Raw genomic sequence first — 12,326 nt, 5'->3', positions numbered from 1 at the left:
ACAGCCCACCACCCTCCCCTTTTTATATATAGCTTCGTTGCTTCGGCTACGATACTTTCCTTATCGGTTTGCCGCATATTGTAATTAGTGGGCCCTCTAGATTTCTGTTTTTCCGGCCACAGTGGGCCAACTAGATTTTGGGCGCTTTTTTTTCTCTGTTTTTTTACTAATGGCTTAATAGTACATAAGACCCTAAATTATTCCAAAATAATCAATCGAGTCTCTATGAACTTTTTCATCCAATTACACCTTTGAACTTATAAAATTGACCAAATCAATCCTTTGACTGATATTGAACATTAATGATGTGGCACTGGTGTGCTAGAAAAAAACTAAAAAAAATCAAGAAAATAAAATTTATTTTAAAAAATGTAAATCTAGACTCTAGAATAAAATTAGACGAATGATTGTCAAGGCTTACACTAAAAATAGATCATTTGTCCTGATTGATCCAATTTGGATGTAATTTTAAAACCATAAAAAATATGAAAGTATTAAAAATCTTAAAAAATAAAATGAATAAAAATCATTATAAATTATCAAAATTATTAAAAAGCATAGTCACTTAATTATGGATAAAATTTTGTTTTAGTCACTTAAATAAAAAAGTTACAATTTGATCACTAACATTTTCAAAATTATTATTATTAGTTACTCGATCGTTAAGTGGCTTACAATAATATTTTTAATTGGTGTAATAACAATTTTAATCCATAATTTTAGACTTTCTATCAATTTAATTTTAAATTACAATATTAAAATATCCAATAACCATTCTTTAAAAAATATAGAAAAATATAAAAATTAAGTAAAATTATTGGTTCTCTATTTTCTATATCTTCTGACAAAGCTTTTTCATTATAAAAAATAGAAATATAATTTATATTTACAATTTGGGTTTTGAAAAATAATTTAAATGAATTGAAATTTTGAATTGAGTTTAAATTTTTTATATATTTTAATTAAAAATGACATTAGAATCGAGTTCATCAATTTTTATAATATAATTATGGAGTTTAAGACTTATTTTTCACCACACAATTCATCTTTTTCTTTATTTCTCATGCATTTTAATTTTTCAGCAATAACACTTCTGGAATTTTGATTTTTTAGAATATTTATACTGAATTTTCTAATTTTTATTTAATAATTTAAAAATATATAATTTTATATAGAATTAAAGTTAAATTCACAGAAAGTATAAAAATCATAACCATTTTTGGTACAAAGTAAGAACATCAAGTTATGGCAATGTGAAACAAATGAATAGTTTACCCATGAAATCCACTAGTGCAAGGAAGCTTTCGTGGAAGTCCATCGTCTTCTATTTCGCTATATGCTCCATGTTTTTAATTCATTAATTTTCAAAATGGGTCTTAATTTTGAGACAATTTAAATTAAATATAGGTAAATTATATTCAATGTGACTCGAAAATATGATTATCTTATTTTGATCAATTTAATTTTTTTTATTCAATCACTCTAGTTAAAATAATTCATTTTTTATTAATGAATTATTGATGTGACACATTAGCCTATGATGACACGTGATATTATTTGTTAACCACAAAATTTTGCACATCTCTTATCTCTCTTTCTACATTTTTTCATTGCATCTCAAGCCCCCTCCACGCCGTAGCAACAACCTCTCTTTCTTCACATCTCTAACTTCATTTGTCTCTTACGTGCAAAAATACTTTGTTTTGTAAGAGAAATCATGACAAAAAAATTTGCCATCATGAAGTTGAGAACTGGCGGTTAATTTTGTTTTCAAACTTCATTGTTTGTTTGCTCTACTTGACAGAATCGAAAAAGTTATTTCATCAATCAAAACTAATATTTTCAGACTTAGACTGATTAGACCGAGAATTGATTGGGATATTGGTCTGAAGATAGGGGTTGAACTGACTAACTCCTGAATCGATTCAAAACGATTAAACCAAGTTAAAAAACACAGTTAAACCAATTCTCTCAAGTTTTAAAATAATTTTTATTTTATGTTTTTTTAAAATAATTTATTTGATCAAATCAGATGAACTGATCGAACCCAGAATTGGTGGCTTGACTATTTTGATTATTTGTTTGGTTTTGAAGAAAGAAAGAAAAAAGAATATATATATATATATATAAAACAGAGAAAATAATACTTTTTCTCTTGTTTTTCCACATGTAAATTTTTAATTGGTTTTGTTTTTCCACATGTAAGTTTTTAATTGGTTAATATTTTTTTTAAATAGACTTAATTGTTTAACTAACGATTGAACTAACAAGGGAAATTTGAGAAGAATCATAGTTTAGGTACCACTTTTGACCCAAAAAATGTTTAGGTATCAAAAGCGGAAAAAAAGCATAGTTTAAGTACCAATTGGTGGGTTAAGTCTATTTTTAAAAGGGTTAAATATAAAATTGGTACCCGAACTTGTCTACTTCTCTCAAATTGGTACTTATAGTTTTTTTGTCCCAAATTGGTACTCGAACTTTTTTTTCCATCCACTATATTGGTACCCAAGTCTAACGCTGTTACTTTTTTACTAATGTGGCAACGCTGGCCATTTGCGGGCTGCCATATGGTGTGTCCTTTGGCCAATTGTGCACCGCCACCTGGCATGTCCTCTTTGGCCCTTTTTTCTTTTTATTTTCTTTCTCATTTTCCCTCCTTTTATTTTCTTCTTTTTCTTTTTTCGACTGTATCTTCCCTGCTTCTATACCGTTGGCCACCATTCAGCCTCTTTCGGTGAGCTCTCCAACCAACGACGACTATCGTCCGACCTTCTTTCTTTGACAAGGTGAATAGAAGGCACCAATGGTGAAAGAGAGAGAAAAAAAAGAGAGGAAACAAACATGAGGAGTGTAACATCTTCAAAGTATAGAGGGTGTGGTTTAGTGGCGTGTTGGGTTAGGAAAATTAGAGAATTTTCGGAAATAGATTAAATAGAAATTTTAGAGTAAAAGTATCTGAAGTAACTAGAGTTGATAGAAATTAGAAATAATTTCAAGATAGGAAATTTTGATTTGAGGTAATGACTAAATTATAGGAAAATAAAAAAAAATAGTGGGGTAAAAGTGTAAAAATTAAAAGTTAAGTTAATAATAGAGGAGTAGATGGAAAACAAGGAATGATTAGGAAGAAATTTTACCAAATAAAATGTGATTCATTCATGATAATTGTAAAGATAATAAATATCAAAATGGTAATTAGTGAGGCAAGATATTTATGGATAATGATTGGGCCAAAGTGTATAGATGAGAGGATGAAGGTCTAGGTATCAATTTAGCCATTTTTTAGTTAAAAATCATGTGATATTTTTGAGGAAGAGTCTGGAAGAAGGAAGAAAAAGATGAAAATATCACCATCCATCATTTAGTCTCTCAAATTATAATATGTAGTTTTTTTCGATTAAACTGTTATGATACTTACTAAATAATTTTAGCTTAACGTTTTTTCTTTAACGCGTAAGTTGAAGCAGTAAAGAGAATTTAGAAGTTGGAGATCTACTCGTCTTATCACATCTCGAGGCCAAGAGAGTATGACTTCTAAATTTTGAGTTAGAATGGTATGTACATAGGTATTTAGTATGTGTTTTTATTCAGAAGGACTAAAATGTAAACTTTATAAATTATAAGAACTTAATCTAAATGTTTGAGTATTATGATGGAAAGATAGTGTTATGGTGGTTTTAAATGTTTAAATTATCAATTGGTTGGTTTGCTATTGAAAATTGATATATAGGGACTAAGGTGTAAAAGTTTAAAAATTACAAAATTTCCTTCAATTTTGGCCCACACGGGGTTAGAGAGTTACACGGGCTAGTCACATTATCGTATACAACCCATAGAATTGGTCAATTTTGGAATCATACAGTGTAAAACCCATTTTTAGTGATATCGAAACAGTAATTTTGGGACCACAATTTTGATGAGTAAATTATTATTTTAATGTCTATAGGAATATATTAAGGTTGTGTTAAAATTTTTTCAAGAAATTTTGATGTTTATATAGTTAATTAAGTAAAAAGTGTAAAAGTTGAGTTCTATTAGTTAAAATGGTCCAATAGTTATGAAATCTTAAACCAAGGGACTTGAATGGTAAATAAACTATTTAATGAATTAGTGGATGTGCATGGCATGATTTTATTGAAATTTTGTTAGTTTTAAAAGGTTAATATGGTAAATAGGTAATTAAGCTTAAACAAAAGAAAAGAAAATGATATTATCCTTTATTCTTTACCCTAATCGATTTTAAAGAAGAAGAAACTCCATGGATGGGAGCTGGGTTAGGTCAAGCTTATGTTGATTGCATGATCAAGATAAATCACTTAAGGACCTAGATCGAGGAAAAGCAAAAGCTTCGGATTAGCTCAATTTAACTTCCACCCCCTAGTTATCGAGATTATCGAAAGCTCGGTTTGGTTGGAAGGTTATTGGAGATCTATCACACATCTAACAGACATTTTGGTAGTTTTTGAACGTTTTGGCCAAGGTTTATAATGGCATGTATAGGGTGATTTGGCATGTATAAACCTTTAGAAATTATGTTGGTTTGGTACCATTTGATGTTTTGAAAAATTGGGTCACTTTGGTCACCTTTTTATGCATGTTTATAAGATCCTTTATGGTATGTTCTAAATGGATTGAGAATGGTCAATATGTGGTATGTTTTAGTAAGTGTTGAACTAAGATATGATACTTGAAATATGGTAATATTGACATGTTTAAGTAGGCATTGCTTGTATGCATTTGAGTGCCTTTTAATGGCATATTGGTTAGTTGAATTAGGATCTTGGAATGAAATTTTGATGTGGGTTTTGGTGATGTTTAGGTACTTTTAAAGTGTGTTTAAATGGGTTGAAAGGTTATGCATGAAAAAGTTTTGGAAATGACTTGATTTTAGGTAAATTTTGATCCACGCGGCCTGAGACACATGTGTGTGTTTTAGCCGTGCGAGGCATACGGCATGGCGACATGGTCGTGTGTCATTTGATGATTTCCATAGGGTGCAAGTCAGTTACATGGCCTAACACACGGCCTAGCACACAGGCGTGTGGGGCAACTCAGAGAGTTACACAGCCTGGCACACGGGAGTGTGACACAGTTATGTGACCCTACTTAGAGAGTTACACAGGTGAGGACACAAGTTGGGACACGACCATGTGTCCCTAGTTCGAAGGTTACACGGACTGAGACACGAGCATGTGTCTTAGCCGTGTGAGGCACCCTATTTTGCAAATTTTGCATCTTTTTCCTAAACTTTCTAATTTGTTTTCAATTGCTCCCAAATTGTTTTTAAGTTATTTTTAGGGCCTCGAGGGCTCGATTTAGGGATGGATAGCATGTGAATGAATGTATTATGACATGTTTTAATTTATAAGATTGTTTGGAAGTTAAATATTTTTGATTGTACAGTAATACTCTATAACTTTAATCCGGCGACGGAGACGGATTAGGCGTGTTACACACAGTCTCAGTGATTTACACGGCTTGACTACACGACCATGTGGTAGACACGGCCTACCCACACTACCATGTACCCTGCTTTTCACCAAAGTTCATATTTCACTTTAAAACACTGTTTTAAATACTAAAATGTTTAAGAAACTTATCGGGCTCCTCTCTGTCACTGATATTGGTTAATTAATGACTCGATAAGTTACAAATAAGTTCTAAATGAAACTTTGCTTGTTAAATTTTGATTGGTTAATACTTTGATATGTAATGTAGCATTCCTATATTTGATCTGATAGTCGGGTTAGGTATAGGTGTGTTACAAGAGGTGTATTGTGCTGGAGGTATGGGATATGGCGTAAGGGGAACTGGAATCGTAAAATCAGACAAAGCTAAACTCTCCTTTCAATAGTTCAATGTCTAGAACCAGAAAGCATCAAGCCTTCTCCCATATTTTACCATGTCAAACCATAATAATACAAGAAAAGCTCAGAAAACAGCAGAAATTTTGCAACTATGGGTAACTTAAGAGACTAACCAAAAATGAAAACAAAATAAACTATGATTAAAAATTATACCAGTTCAATTGTGAGACACAAGGGAAATGATTGGGGGGAAAAAAGTCTGAGTTGCACAACCAACAAAAATAATGAAAAATACCCAATTCCTAATTTGGAAACTTTCTTTAATAACCAAATAATATGGTAGTTTTTTAATGGATATAAAAAAGGGGAAAATAAAAATTTCACTATAGAATATTTATTTGTATGCATTATGCAATGTGAAAAATTTCACTTTCTTCCCCCTTTTAATTTTTATTTTTACCTGTTTTCAATCCTTATAGAATATTGATTTGTATCTCCATTTTGGTGGTATATTAAGAAAAAAAGAAGAAGAGAACAGAAAAGCAAAGAAGGAGGAGAAAAAGGGTGAAAGAGACGACCTTTGGTGTCGTTTGACCCATTTCTCAAAACTTTATACCTTCAAATTTTCTTGTTTTTCTTTTCTTATTCAGATTCATTCTTGTTTTTCTTTTTCACCAACACTTTTCAGTTCCCCTCTTAAAACTCAAATCTTAAGATCTTTGAGCAATCTTTAGTTCCAGCACAACATTAGTCTCATTAACAGTATTAGCAGACAAAAGCAAATGAAAGAAGGTCGAACGGTGGTCATTATTGGTCGGAGAGCTCACCAGAGTAGGCCGGATGGTGGCGAACGGTGTAGAAGCAGGGTAACTAGGGTAAGAAAAAGCAACAGAAGAAAAGAAAAATAGGAAAAAAAGAAAAAAAAGAAAAAGAAAAAGAAAAAGGGGACATGCCACATGGCGGTGCACGAGTGGCTAACATTACCACATTAGTAAAAAGGTAAAGACGTTAGACTCGGATACCTATATAGTGGATGGAAAAAAAGTTCAGGTACCAATTTGAGACAAAAAAAACCATAAGTACCAACCTGGGAGAAGTGAACATGTTCAAGTACCAATTTTATATTTAACCTTTTTTAAAATATACTTAAGGATTTGATGAGCAAAGCTATCAACTTCGAAAAAAAAAACAAGTAGTTTAAGTATCCCTTGTGATAAAAAAATACAAAGATGAAAAAGATGGATAGTTTAGATACGATTCTATTGGTTAAACCCATATTTATTTCTAATAGTAAAACACATAGCTTATCTTAGGTTTTATCCTTAATTTAGTCATTTAGAGAGCCATTCATTAACGACAGAGCAAGGTCTTGGCAAGCCATTCCGGTAATAGATCGTTCTCATATCCATTTTGTATCGAAGTAGCATCCAAACGAATAGCCATAGCTTCTACTACTCTTGCTGAGGCAGTTCGTACTGTTACGTTGCACCCGTCAATCATAGTTCTTGCACTATCTTTGGCAACAACCGTTATACCTGACCATCTCGAGTTGCTCGCCCAAGATGCATCGCAATTTCCTTTGATAGTCTGAAGGTCCGAATTCTTCCATTTGAGACTAGCAATCCCTCTAGTCCGAATCAACGAAACCAACTCATTCTCTCTTTCACAAACAACAAACTCCCTGCTCTATTCCACACCAAAAAAGGATTATTGGTTAAATTTTTGAAAATGAACTAACTGTGTGCCACCCAAGTACCATAATAGATGGAAGCTAGCGGTCTAATTTGATTCATAGCCCCAATACTATAGAGCCAACACGACACATCGAACCACCAAATCACAAAACTCTTGAATCTTTTTTTAGGAGAGTAACAAAAGAAAAAAAATTTTGTACACATGAACAATTATTTTTATCAAACATGTAAATAAAATAAGTTTGTTAATTTTTTAAGATATGTACAATTGAATAAAAATGAAAAAATAAAAATTTCATGAATGTAATTAAACCAGACCCAAAATAAAAGATTTTATGTAAAAGATTACACAAAATTAAAATTCATTACATCAGTCTTAAATTCCAACTTTAGTAGTCTACATTGTTGAGTTTATTCAACAAACCACATGGTGTTTATCATTTGTGTCAGCCTTAGGCTCCTTTTTCTTGGGGTCCACCTCATCGCGAATTTTTTGCACGCAACGCAATTAGAATTATGAGGCCAACCAGAAAAATTATCCCGCAAACGATATAAAAAACCATTCCAATGATGATACTCATGTTTCTTCTTGATATTTTCAGAGATTCATGACGGTCTTAGTGACAACGAGACCTCGGATCACCACAGTTTCCTTCAAATCTTGAACTCGGAAATATTTAGAATTAACCACCATAAGGAATTCTCCTATAAAGCTTATTATAGGTAAAACTAAAGAAAAACAGAAAATTGAGACTTTGCAGTGAAGATGGTATGGTTCCGGACAAGTTATTATGCGATAAATCCAGAATCTCCAAGTTGATCATCTCGGATAAATTTACCAGAATAGGTCCCGAGAAATTATTGAATTTCAAATCAAACATATGAAGCATTCTCAGATTCCCAAACTCTAGCCAAATTAGTTCACTAAGAAAGTTGTGACCAAGGTTTAGTATCGGTGGAAAACACCAAATTTTATTGTACCGTAATCCCCTACCACTTGCATTCCTTTTCAAGAGGAAAGGAAACTCGGTGAAGGCTCCTCCAACGAGATATTTCCATGAATGAGGCCCAGTAATTCAGTTAAGCTTTTTGGGATCTCTCCTGTAAACAAATTGTTAAATAAGTCCAAGTAAAAGAGATCTTATAGCTCCCAAACCATGGAGGAATTTTTCCAACCAAATGGTTCCATGATAAATCCAACAACTTCTAAACAGTCATACGCTTAAACCATAGGGGAATTGAACCTTTAAGTCTACAATCTACAATAACCAGAGTCTTCAACATCTCAAAATGGAGATTAGGAAGATCAGGCAATGTTTCATCACGAAAATTTAAGGTGAGGGCCAGAGTAGTTAAATTCCTACGCTGGTTCAGAATTTGAAGAGCAGATGATAGATTTCGGAGGCTGGAATTGGAGAGGGAAAGATAAGAGAGGCTATGAAATTCTTTGAAGCTCTCAGGGATTTGGCCATCGCAATTATTCCAAGCAAGATTGATATCTTTCAATTGTCGACATGAGGGAAGATTATCTGGCACAGGGCCAGAAAAATTATTGCTACCTAAATTCAGAGAATTCAAAGCAATCATAGCTGAACAATTAACAACTATAAGACCCTCCAATGTATTGTTCTTCAAATTTAACAAACTAATGGTTGGAGAATTGGACAATGAATTGGGAATTCTACCACTAAATATATTTGAATGAGCTGCTAGTAACTGAAAATTCTGAAGCTGACTGAACACATCCGGGATCTCTCCATTTGAAGAAATATCTAACCGAACAATTTTAGAAAAATTAGCAATACTAGGATTAAGCTTCCTACCAAAGTGGTTTGTTGGGAATCAACCCAGTTAAACAACGAACAATTAAAAATAGCGAAAGAAATTGAGAAATTGAACACACAAATTTAATGTGAAAAACCCTCCAAAGAGGATAAAAAATCACGGGCAAATATAATTTTACTATAATGGAAAAAGAACGAAGAGTACAAAAGATGGAGATAAAAACTAAATCCCGAAAACCCGAAAATAAAGAACCCTCAAAAATGTAAACACAAAATTCTCTAAATGTGTTATAAGTTCTAATCTCTAATGGATATATTTTCTAATATTGTAAAAGAGCCTATTTATGGGGCAAAATTCATAGGTCAAATAATAAAATAATCTAAACTAATCAGAGTTTGATTAAAACAAATAAACATAATTTAACTAAAAGATTATTTCTTAAATTTGCCTGAAATAGGAGTTCTCTTAAAGCTCCAAAACGTTCAAATTTTGAAGCTGAAAGATGTCTTCAGTTATCCCACCTCTAAGATCATTTCTGCCAAGCAAAAGTTGCTCTAAGGAAGAACAAGTTCCCAGCCTTAGTAAAATATTACTAGAGAAGTAGTTCATTACCAAACTAAGGAACCGAATTCGTGTAGAATTAACACATATATGTGAAGGAAGATAACCAATCAAGGAATTTGAAGAAATTTCAAGAATTTGAATTGAAGGAAGATCAATGCTTCCTGGGATTGGTCTAGAGAAATCGTTATAGCTCAAGTCAAGTTGCTCCAAATTTGGCATATAAAACAAAGCTAGTGGCAGTGAGCCTTTAAGGAAATCGTGGGAAAGATTGAGAGTTTTAAGCTTATCCAAACCAGCTAAATAATCAGATAATTTTTCTGATAACCTTTTCCTAGAAAGTTCCAACTTGATTACTCTAGCAGAAGATAAAGGACCACAAATGATGCCTTCCCAGTGACAACAATCAATTGATGAAATCCAAGCTTCAAAATATGTTTTCAAATTACTCATGAAACCAAAGAGGGCATGCCAATCCTTTTGATTGCATAACCGGTTTTTTGAGTTGAGCAACTGAGCTTGGAACAAGAACCCAAGAGTAAAAACTATAGCCCAACTTCGAAGAACACCCATTTTAAACAAAAAACTGAGAAAACCAAAATGTAGAGATTGAAACTTTTAATGAGAAACCATGCAAAACCCCTTACACGTAAACAACTTTTTTGACTTTTTTCCAATGGTTTTTTATAAAGGAGAATAAATGAAGCACGAAGACGAACACAAAGAAGAGATAAAACCAAAATGAAAATTCTGACTATATTTCAACAGTGATATGGAAGGGGAAGGTGACAAATGAATGAAAGAGAGACGTTTTGCCTTTCACTTTGGGTTTTTTGAGCCAACAACTCTGTTGGCAGATGGAAAACATATTAATTGTTCAAATGTTCCTGTAGTCCTAACCTTGCCATCCGACGAAATGGTATATACCTGCCAACAGTTGGTTTGACCCGCGATGACCAGCTAGGTCACAGGTTCCACTTGGGGATTTATTAAGAAAACAAGTTGATTTACGAAAATTATCCCTTTAAGAGTTTTTTTTGGACAAGTGTGTAGTAATATATATTTGAAATTTATCGTTTAATTATTATTATTATTTTATATTTATCCTATCTTCAGTCCACTTGTAAAGCTTAAATGTATGAAATAATTATTAATTGATTTAATATTTTAGACCCCAAAGTTTTGTTTAATTATCATCTTGAACCTTTCAATGGTCAAGTTTGTCATTTAAAGCTCGACTTATATAGATTGGATATTATGTATTTATAATTTTAGGTTGACTCAAATATAGAAATATACAAATAATTTAGTGAGCCAACCAAAGAAATATAAAATAAGAATAAATTTCAAAATTGTACTTGAATTTTGATTTAATGTGTAATTGTATACATGACCTTTAATTTGGTGCAATTATAAACGCGAAACTCTAATTGTGGTTCAAATGTATACTTAAAAATTTAATTTTGATTTAATTATGCACATTTAAAGAATAAATACATCAATTTATTTTTATATTGGATAAATATAATTATTTATGTATGCAGATATAAACATAAAATGATGTTATATGAATAATTGTGTTAATGATTTATAAGAATTAGATCAAATTAAAATTTCATGTATACAATTACACATTAAACTATAGTTTATATATAATTTTGAGATTTATCCTATAAAAATAACATACTTTCTTTTTCATTTTTAATACTATTTAAAATTGTTTTGACTAATAAAATGTGCTTTACATGAGCTCAAGTTTGTGCAAGAAAATAAAAAATTCTAAGCAATGAATCGACACATAGACATTTCCATAATCTAGGTATCGATTAAGGATTATTTAGTTAAGTGTTATATTTAATATACTCTTGGTATATATATACTATCAATATTATAATATTATAGACAATTGAATAAATTATAGTATGTTGGGGATGAACTCATGTATGCAACGAGTAAGAATAATAAAGAAGAAATTGAAAAGATCAAACACATAAATTTACGTGAAAAAACTCCTCAAAAGAAGATAAAAAATCACAGACAAAAAGAGATTTCACTAATATAAAAGAAGTACAAAGATAGAGAGAATCAAAACAAGGAAAACCTGAAACCTCGAAAGAAAAACTATTCTAACTCAAAAACACAAAATTCTCTCAATTTGTATATTTTCTATTGTATAAACCTAAGGCAACTAAGGCCTATTTATAGGCTGAAACTCGTAGCTTTTATGATTAGAATATCTCAAGGTTAATCAAAGTTTAACTGGAAAACTAAAACAGAGTTTAACAAAGAGAAGAAAACTGATCAAGTCGTTTGGACAAAGAATGATTGAGTCGTTGGGACGAAGACATTTCTTCTCGCCATGACGTCGATTGCTCGTTGGGATGAAGAGTCTTCCTTCGTTTTGACGTCACTCACTGTTTTGGTTAAAATGCGAGGCATACTTTCACAAATCTCCACCTTGACTTATATTTTGACTTAA

General features: G+C 31.6%; 1 pseudogene; it reads right to left on the bottom strand.

Annotated features, from left to right (window-relative positions):
• Positions 1-7,157: 7,157 nt before the first annotated feature.
• On the bottom strand, positions 7,158-10,420 carry LOC108480065 (phytosulfokine receptor 1-like; annotated as a pseudogene).
• Between the last annotated feature and the right edge of the window lie 1,906 nt (positions 10,421-12,326).

Source organism: Gossypium arboreum, chromosome 7, assembly GCF_025698485.1.
Source record: "Gossypium arboreum isolate Shixiya-1 chromosome 7, ASM2569848v2, whole genome shotgun sequence".
Lineage (NCBI taxonomy): Eukaryota > Viridiplantae > Streptophyta > Magnoliopsida > Malvales > Malvaceae > Gossypium > Gossypium arboreum.
Note: the sequence above shows the minus strand (reverse complement) of the source record. Positions and strands in the feature narration are given on the sequence as shown.